Source organism: Pinus tabuliformis, chromosome J (assembly GCF_031772625.1).
Source record: "Pinus tabuliformis cultivar Carrire ecotype Pingquan chromosome J, CPIR1, whole genome shotgun sequence".
Taxonomy (NCBI): domain Eukaryota; kingdom Viridiplantae; phylum Streptophyta; class Pinopsida; order Pinales; family Pinaceae; genus Pinus; species Pinus tabuliformis.
Window position 1 is genome coordinate 900,210,197 of NC_142295.1, and position 9,825 is coordinate 900,220,021.

The 9,825-nt window shown below is 33.5% G+C and overlaps 1 pseudogene across 1 annotated transcript; it reads left to right on the forward strand.

Annotated features, from left to right (window-relative positions):
• Nucleotides 1-6,766: 6,766 nt before the first annotated feature.
• On the forward strand, nt 6,767-9,292 carry LOC149229603 (cytochrome P450 720B2-like; annotated as a pseudogene). The gene is made up of 6 exons (XR_016248384.1): nt 6,767-7,086; nt 7,213-7,435; nt 8,430-8,579; nt 8,673-8,912; nt 9,032-9,124; nt 9,242-9,292. The product of XR_016248384.1 is annotated as a cytochrome P450 720B2-like (transcript).
• Nucleotides 9,293-9,825: the final 533 nt, after the last annotated feature.

A 9,825-nucleotide genomic window follows, 5' to 3' on the forward strand; every position in this document is an offset into this window, starting at 1 on the left:
GAATTTATTTTCTTCCCAAAAGAAATACACTATTTTGAAAAATCCAAATAAGACAAAATCAACTTTATTTATAGTGGAAGTGGGAGAGTGAGTATATGAACTTTCCATTTTTATTGAATTAATTTTCTTTATGTTCCGTCTGGTTAGAAATTCACGTAATTAGAGCATTAGCTTATGGTAACTTTTTAAATTTTATTTAATTTAATATATATATATATATATATATATATATATATATATAATATTCATTTCTATTAAGTAAGTTATAAATTTTAAGTAATTACTATTAATTTTTATTATTCATTGTTATCATTAAAAAAAATAAATGAGGAATAATTTTACTTAATTATATTTGTTTAATTTAATTATTAATTTTTTTTCTATAAAACACAGTTATTAAGATACTTTGTGTATAAGAAGCAGTTATTAAACAACAATACTGCATATTACACATGTTTAATAATGTTATAAGAGGCAGCTACTAAACAACAATGGTGCATATTACACATGTTTAATAATGTCTTAATTGTAACATTGACAATTTTAGAGCTAACTTTTGAAACAACAAAATTAATTTTTTTTCAATATTTAACCATGAATATAAATATTTGGAAATGGTTAACAATGAAATGTGAAAACAATTTGAACTTGTAAATTTAATCTCCAAATATATGGATTTCTTGTGAAAATAGTTTAAAAACAAAAGTGCCAAGCCCATTGATATGGGGTAAGATAGGTGAAAACATTTTGAACTTGTAAATTTAATGTCCAAATATATGGATTGCTTGTGAAAATAGTTTAGAAGCAAAAATGCCATGACCATTGATATTGGGTAAGAAAGTGAGAACATTGTTTGAAATTGGTAATGTTTTCAAATATATATATATATATAAAATTTATATGGAGATAAATAATTGATGATTATTATTTTAAAATTTGAAAAATTGTAAAATTTATTTCAAAATTTATATCATAATATTTAATGGGAAATTCAAATTGATTTTGTTTTAAATGAGTTGTTACATTAATAAATAACAACTAAATATTATGATCTTTATTACTGATTTCACAATTAAATTATAAAATTTGAAAATTATTATAAATTTTCTTACCTCCAAAAAAAGGTAAAAACTTCGGGTAGAGACTTTCCCGATGGCAACGAAAAGTTAATGAACTGTGATCACATTGAAGGTCACCGAAATCCGATGACATCGAATCTTGTGAGGGACAAAACACAGATACAAATATTCAATCCTTCCCGACGACAGGTCGATGAAATATGATAGACATCGAATCTTCTATCAATAAATGTATAGTTGCAGATATTAAGTTAACGTCAACGTCCAGGAAATTGTGATGTAACCGTTATGTTTCGACTCTTCGAGTGAAAAAGTCAAGGTAGTTTAAAGCGGTGATACGGAGAATTGAGAAGCGGGTCGATATATTAATTTATGAGATTAAGAGTATATTTAGAGGTATGGGCGATGGGGAAACGACTCCCTCTGCTTATGACACTGCTTGGGTAGCAAAGATTCCAGCACTTAATGGCTCTGACCACCCTCACTTTCCTCAAACACTCTAATGGATTCTTCAGAATGAAGAATTGGAAAAACACTCCAATTGTTTTTCCGAGCTTTCTACGTTATAAATTTTATCCATGTTTTCTAGCATGGAAAACGTATTGGTATCTGGGGTCTTCTAGGGTTGACCTTGAGATGCGTTCGGATAGCCGTAGGAGTTTGAGCCGACTTATTACTCTATCCGGTTAATTTTTTTTTTTTTTTTCTTTTGGGCTATTCTTCCCCTTCTCGGGTCGATTGATTGAAAGTATTCTTTTTCTTTCTTTCTCTTTTATCTTTTTCGCTTAAGCTACTATGAATGGACAATCTCTGAAGAAATGGACATGTTCATGGCATCAACGAAATTTGAACAATACATGTTCATAATCCAAAGGCTAGGTCCAAATTGTGTCATTATATTTCAAGTCAATTGATTTTAGCAAGGGTTGTGAAATGTTCACACGGGCACAAATCCGGTGTAGCGTGCATGTCTCCTTCTCTTTGAAATATTCAAGATATTCATAAATTTTCTTATAAAATTACCAATTTCTTTTAAAATATGGAGTTTCTAGAAGTCTTTCGGAAATGAGAAGAAACACACCCATACTGGCCCTGCTTGTTCTCCGAATTATAATATACTTCTCATAAAAAAATGAATATTGTTCATGAAATAGGGCCTATTATCAAATACCCTTTTCCAATCTGTTAGATCTATGAAAAGCACTATAAGAAAACCTTATTCTCTTAACCTAAGCTTGATTGGCCCATTGGGGTTCCATTTTGTTTGGATCGATTGAATAATTTCTTGTTCTTTGGGTCAGATTCTCGTGATTTTACAAATGAGGACATGAAATTTCATGAATTGTCAGGTATTTTCCAAACAGTTGTTTACAATCACAATTTTTTTATTTTGGGTGGTTTTTGGCAAGAAACACACTCAGTTTCTTGCTTGCCACAAAGCCCTTATCATAGATGACTCTTCATTTTCCTTTCCTCCAGTGGTTGAGCTAGAAGCTCTTCTCGTTCCATTATTTGATTTTCCTTTTCTCCAGTGGCTGAGCTATATGCTCCTCTCGTTCCATTATTTGATTCATTAATTGTATGGCACTAGGAAGAAAATTGTCACGCCCCTATCCTATAGTCTTTCAACAGCTCATAGGAGGTTCGACACCACCACTTGATTTCTTTTCAACAATACTTTGAAGTGTGGACTATGCCTGACATTCCATACTTAGTTTATTTTTCACTTTCTAAGGATTAACATTCATGACACAACGGAAACATTCAATTAAACATCTTTCATCATCATTATCATTTTAGATATATGCACAACAGATACAATATTTAACGAGAGGGGAAACTCCTTGAATATGAGTTTGCCCACAATAATAATGATAATTCTTCAAAATATACAATTATAGTCCTTGGAGAGGAACCCCAACTTCTTTCTCGCGAAATTTGCCAAAATACACAACTTCGGCCTGCACCGTGCAGCCTACCTGAACCTTCGTTCACGAGCGCCCACCCTCACCGAGTCGAGTCACCCAACTCGTCGAGCAGAGGTACCCACCCCCGAGCTGCCCTCCGCATCGCTCGTCATGGCAATCGGTCTACTGCCCATCGCGTTCAACAAACTTGCCTGTTCATTCAGGCCTGCCTATGGCATGTCGCCTGCCCGATGCTCACTCACTACTCGGCCCTTCGTTTAGCGCTCACCTGCACTTTGTGTGCCCTCGCCTTGCTCTACCGCAACACTTGGCCACATTATCATGTGCCTATCTAGTTACAGTTCGCCCGCCCGTAGTTCTAATTGCAGACTCGCCCACCGACCTGTCACCACCGGACCGCAGACCACTCGTTCAGCGCAACTCATCAGCGTACAGTGTGCCCTCTCGCGGGTCGCCCGCCTTACCCTACCCGCTGGTTCGCTCGTCATGCAGTGCGCCCTTCACGGGTCGCCTAACCAACCTATGGCTCTCTCAGCCAAACTCTGTGTTTCTATTCGTCCCGTCTTGGTGCTTTGGTCAGACCACCACCTGCACCTCGCCTTGCCTTATGTGCCCAACCCTCTAGCTTGCTCTTCACCCTTACCTTCCACTTGTTGAACTTATAATGATGAAACTTGATTTCTTTCTCCATCCAAACGTCCGCCAATATATATGCTTCGTCATGGATGGTTCAGGTCGACCTATCAATTTGGCTAACTTGCCCACATCTCATGTCAGTTCGACCACCCTTCACGTCGGCTCGCCTACACCATCGCCTCGCCGGGTCCACATGCCCAACTTTGCACAATATAAGTTCGCCTTTGCAAAGTTGCCATACTTAGCCAAATTCTCAACTTTCGGTTTTTCGACTCCTTCATTGGCTTGTTGCACTCGTGACCTGAGTGACTTTAACCGACCGCCCCAGCTTGTCACTCTCCTCCAACTCGTCCAATCGTCGCAACAAAATGTCACAACCAATGCGCCCGCTTGCTAACTCGTCGCACCCGCCGACTCATCGCTCACCCGGCTCGATGTTTAACCGAGAGCACTCATCCAACTCGTCTCACATCACATCCACAACTTGTGGGCTTGATAAGAACCCTCCCCCTGTCGTGGGGTCACTCATGAAGTGACTAGAATGGAGGCTGATGACATCTCACATGGTTCTACAGCTTAGATTTGGCAAAAATTACTGCAACCACCTGCCAACTTCTACAAACTACTATAACTTCTGCAAAGCACAAAACACTAGCAGAATAGAATAATGTTATTTTGTTTCCCAGACCTTAAAAAAATACATAATATTAATTCAATTTTAAAATATAAAAAAAATCAAAATTTGGAAGAAAAAAAATCCCTTTATACATTAATATAATATTTAGTTTTCTCCAATTTTATAATTTAAGTTTTTTGATTGATTGCAATCAATTGCCTTTGTAGCATTGATATTACCATGCCTTCTTCCAAGTCACTAATAAACAAAGGAGATGAAAGCAACTACCAAGTCACTAATAAACGAAGGAGATGAAAAAACCTAGTTAAATTGAAACACTTCTACATTTTAATATTTATATTTTACATATAAATTTTAAATATTTTTAAAAGTTTATTAATTTTAAATTTTAAAATTTTGTTATTAGCCAAATTTATTATAAGGGATAACCAGAATGATCATTCTCTATTATTGATTTATATTTTGAAACACTTCTTCATTTTAATATTCTTTTAATATTTATATTTTACTTGTAAATTTTAAATACTTTTAAAAAATTATTTAGAAACAAAGAAATATATATATATATATATTTATATATATATCTTAAAATTACTATAAAAAAATCATATGAATTACCTGACAATCATAAATTATATTGATATATATTTCAAAAAAATAATTATTTTTGAAATTAGATTTTCAAATAAATAAAATAAATATGAAAAAAAAAAAATTTAAACATCTTACTTAAAATTGAAAATGAGACTTTACAGTATATTTGTTTAGGTTTTCCTAATAAATTACTTAAAATTGAGAAAGGAGATTTCTAATTACTTGTTACTCAAAACTAGAAAGGAAATTTCTAGTTACTTGTTACTCAAAAGGAGAAAGGAGATTTCTAGTCTACTTGTGTCCCTTTTAGGATAAGAAATAACATAATTCCAGCACATAATGGAGGTTCTGATTTAAACAGACTCTCCTAAGGACCCCACTCAACCTGCTTTTTCTTTAGGATAAGAAATAACATAATTCCAACACATAATGGAGGTTCTGATTTAAACTGACTCTCCTAAGGATCCCACTTAACCTTCTTTTGCTTTAGGATAAGAAATAACATAATTCCAACACATAATGGAGGTTCTGATTTAAAGAGACTCTCCTAAGGACCCCACTCAACCTCCTTTTTCTCAACAATGGTGGAAAAATCACATACGAATAAGGTGAACAAGAAATTAAATAAACCAGGATTGAGGAAAATAAGGTGGACAAGGAGGAGAAGGAAGAGAAAGAGGTGAAAGAAACAACACCAAAATAGAAGCCAAGCTTGAAGTGAAGGAACAAAAGAAAAGAAAATAGTGGAGGAAGAGAGAAATAATGTAGAAGAAAAAATTGTCCAAAAAATTGAGAAAAAAGAAGTACATATAGAGGCAAGAAGATTGAATAAGAAAAAAGTGCAAATGAAGCTACTCAAGGTAAGGAGAGAAAGCATAAGAATGAGCAAGATAAAGAAAATGCTCTGAATAAAAAATAAAAATGAAGTGAAAAAAAGATAAACAAAAAGAGAAGTTGGAAACATTTTTGAAACAAGGGCGATAAAGCTAGTTATAAGGTAATTAAGTAAAAATATCTAAATTTACTAAGGTTCTTTCTTTTTTTTAACTGATATGGATCTACTACTTCATGTAACTAGACAAAATGTTTGTAATAATTTTTTTGAATGCAAATATATTTGTAATATTTTGATACTTAAATGAAGGAATTCAAATATTTATGTTGTCAATTTTATAATATAATAAACTTAGATATTTATATTGTGAATTTTATAGTAAAATATATTCATATGTTTAAAGAGAAAGAAGTAGGCTGAATTTTATATTATTAAATATTATTTTATATCAAATTAGTTATAATAAATAATAAAAAGATTTGAATTCTATATATATATATATATATATATATATATATATAACTGTTTAGTTTAATTAAATAATTGAGCGATGAATCTATTTATGTATTTAAAATTGTAATTTAATAGCAAGAAATCATAATCTTGCTTGAAATTATATTTTCAAATTCCTGAAAAAAATATTTCATCAGGTGTAACATTAATAATATTTATATATAATTTTTTTCTCAAATTTTATGCTTCTGTGAGTCATGATATAATGTTTATATTTTCTAGAGAAATCACATAGACTCTTTGTTCTCTATGTGATTTCTCCCAACAATATAAACAATATATTTTTCTTATTAAAAATCCCCTCACCTTTTATACGTTAATATTTATATATTAATATATTTTAAAAGTAATATGTATTTATATAAAATGACCTAAAATATATTCATAAAATATAAATTTGTAATAATAATAAATATTATAAATAAATTATTTTAAATTAAATATAAAATATTATTAATACAAATTTAAAATTACATGAAAGCAGCGGGGCATCGGAAGTGGACAAAAAATTTGGAATCGTAGGGGGCAGTCGGGACCAATTTAAGCCAAGGATAATCGAGGCGTAGCATAGATTGATTGATAAGCATTCAAATTAGTAAGAGATTGGGGATAGTTGCCCTATGAGGAAAGCATTGAATTGGGGATCATGGTGGAGACTAGTGTTACGTATTCATGGCTGGTGGGCTTCGTCTGTTTCGTTCTGGCGATGATTCTGCTTCAGCTCTACAGAATAGTGGACAGTCGAGGCTACAATTTGCCTCCCGGTTCCAGAGGGTGGCCATTGATTGGAGAATCCTTGGGCTTCAAGCGAGCGATTAATTCGGGTTCACAACCACGCCGATTCATTCAAGATCGAGAGCTAAGGTACTGTGTTAATTTTAACGTTAAACATCCAGAGCTAAGGTACTGTGCTAATTTTAACATTGGAGCGTATTTTATCAAATATCAAATACAAGATGTGAATTATATATGTGAAGGAGAATTACGCAGGTATGGCGAGATACTCAGATCAAATTTGTTCGAAAGATCTCGAATGATTGTGTCTGTGGATCCAATATTCAACAAACATATTCTGCAAAATGAAGGCAGGCTGTTTCAATCCAATTATCCGAGACCTTTTCGAAATCTCATCGGCAAATTCGCTTTGCTTTCGGTGCACGGCGATCTCAAGAAGAAGCTCCACGGTGATCTCAAGAAGAAGCTCCAGGGAAAGGTTAATATCTTAATAACACAATTAATAGTAAAATTAAGGATCGGATTCCATCATCTTCATCTTATATATTAAACAGGTAGTTGAGTAGTTTCCAATGGAGACTGAGAATAAAGAATTTGTGTTGCTTTAATGAGTAAGGAGTTGTTGAAATCTAATGGTACTTTATCATGGAGAGTTTCTAAGGAAGAGTGAGAAGAAAGAACTTGTGTTTTTTTTTGTGAGGAAGGAGCAGTTGAAACCTAATGACATCTTATTAGGGAGTGTCTTGCGTGGACATTTGTAGTCAGTTGGAAGACCTGAAAGTGGATAGTCAGTTAGCTATTTGTGGAAGAAAAACTTTACAAGACCAAATTTTTTGACCATTATTCATACCAAAAAAATTATTATAAAGAGAAACTTGATTGTATAATGTTTTGTTAGTTAAATACAAACAGTTGGGTAGTTCAAAAAAAGAGTGAGAAGAAAGAACTTGTGTTTTTTTTGTGAAGAAAAAGCACTTGAAACTTAATAGCACTTTATCACGGAGTGTCTTGCTTATAAAGACATTTGTAGTCAATCAGAAGACTTGAAAGTAGATAGTCTGTTAACTATTTGTGAATAGAAACCAAATTTTTTGACCATTATTCACACAAACAAAACTATTATAAAGAAAAACTTTTGTATGATGTTTTTTTAGTTAAATATCTAACCCCTTGTACTATTTTGGTGTCATTCGCCGCATTAAAATTCTTCAATTCAATTCATTAACTTTTAGAGAAGCTATGCAGTGTTTAAGGATTCTTTATGGATTTTATTAAACATTTATCGAAATCAAACAAAATTGAACTACGAAACCTGCCTTTTAATACTGGTATCATCAGAATGGTGGTCAGCTAACTGTTTTCCGTTTAGATTGGTCGATTTGTCTGATCACATGTGATATGTATGGTGGTGCACTGAGTGTTTTCCGTTTACGTTGGTGGATTTGTGTGATCACATGTGGTATCTGTTACAGCTTGTTCTGAATTTGATGGCAAAACAATTGCTGGACTTATCTCCGTCCAAGGAGACGGCAGAGATCGGCAAGGCATTCGCCGTTTTTTCTAAAGCTATCCTTGCCGTTCCGATTAGAATCCCGGGTACCTCGTACGCCAGAGGAATTAAGGTGCGCAAGAGCCGCAATGCTTTTCTCCTTTATTATACTGATTACTAATTTGATTGGTTCTTACGGGATGAGTAATGCCTAGCATTGCTGCAGGGCAGAGAGTTTCTGATAAAAAAGATTAATGAGGGTATAAAGCACAGAAGGCAGCATCCAGCTGAAGCTGCCCATAATGATTTTTTTTAGGAGAACTCTTGAAAGAAGACTTGCATTCAGAAGAAGTTATAGCAGATTTAGTACTATTCCTGCTCTTCGCTGGTCACGAGACCTCAGCCTCAGCGATGGTATTTTCTACAAATTTCTCACGGACTCTCCCAGGCACTTCACGAACTGAAGGTGTGTACTCAGTGTGTAGGTACATGCTGCAAATCTCTATTCTAAATAAAAGCATTTCATATCTTGGTATTGATACATTAACACTGGACTACACTGATGATGGAATATGCACCACACAGGCGGAGCACGGCGCTCTGTTAGAGAGAAAGGGGAGTCCAAGAAACCAAAAGCTCACTTAAGATGACTAGCAGTCAATGAAATTCACCGAATGTGTATGTAATTAATTAATTAATTACTGCTTTGTTGACCAACCAAACGATTTCTGTTATCGGGCAATCAGATGGACATGGTTATTTGGTGAATAAGCTCACGATTTCTGTTTGATCCAGTTGATTCGCCGAATATTAGGCAATGAGATGTACATGGCCATGTCTGTCTGATTGCGGGGTGATAGGCTAATAGCATTATTTTATTTTTTTAATTACAAATTTTGTAACATATGTTTATATACATAAATGAATTGTAGATCTTTTAAAATTCTATAATAGCTTTTACCTATTTGTGTGGTTGGATGTAAACTATCACATTAGATTTAGGATTTGCCCTTTAGAATTTGGTGGTGCAGTGAACGGTAATAGCAAGTTTTAAATTTGGAAACTCTAAAAAATGGGAATCTTAAATCTAATATCATAAATATTGAAGCTACTTTACATATCACAGATTCTGAAATTTAGGTGTTTTTTTGGGCACTTTAAACTGAAAAGAGTAAAATGATGAGTAGTTACTCTAAACTTTGATAAAAAATAATTATATAGTGTCGAGATGATTGATCGTGTATGTATTTGTTCAATTCCCAGGTCATATATGAAACACTTCGTCTGGCCAACGTTGCTTCAGCGATTTTCAGAGAAGCAAAAAAGACATTAAAATTAAAGGCATTTAATAATATGTTTTTACTCTTCTTGTTTGAGAT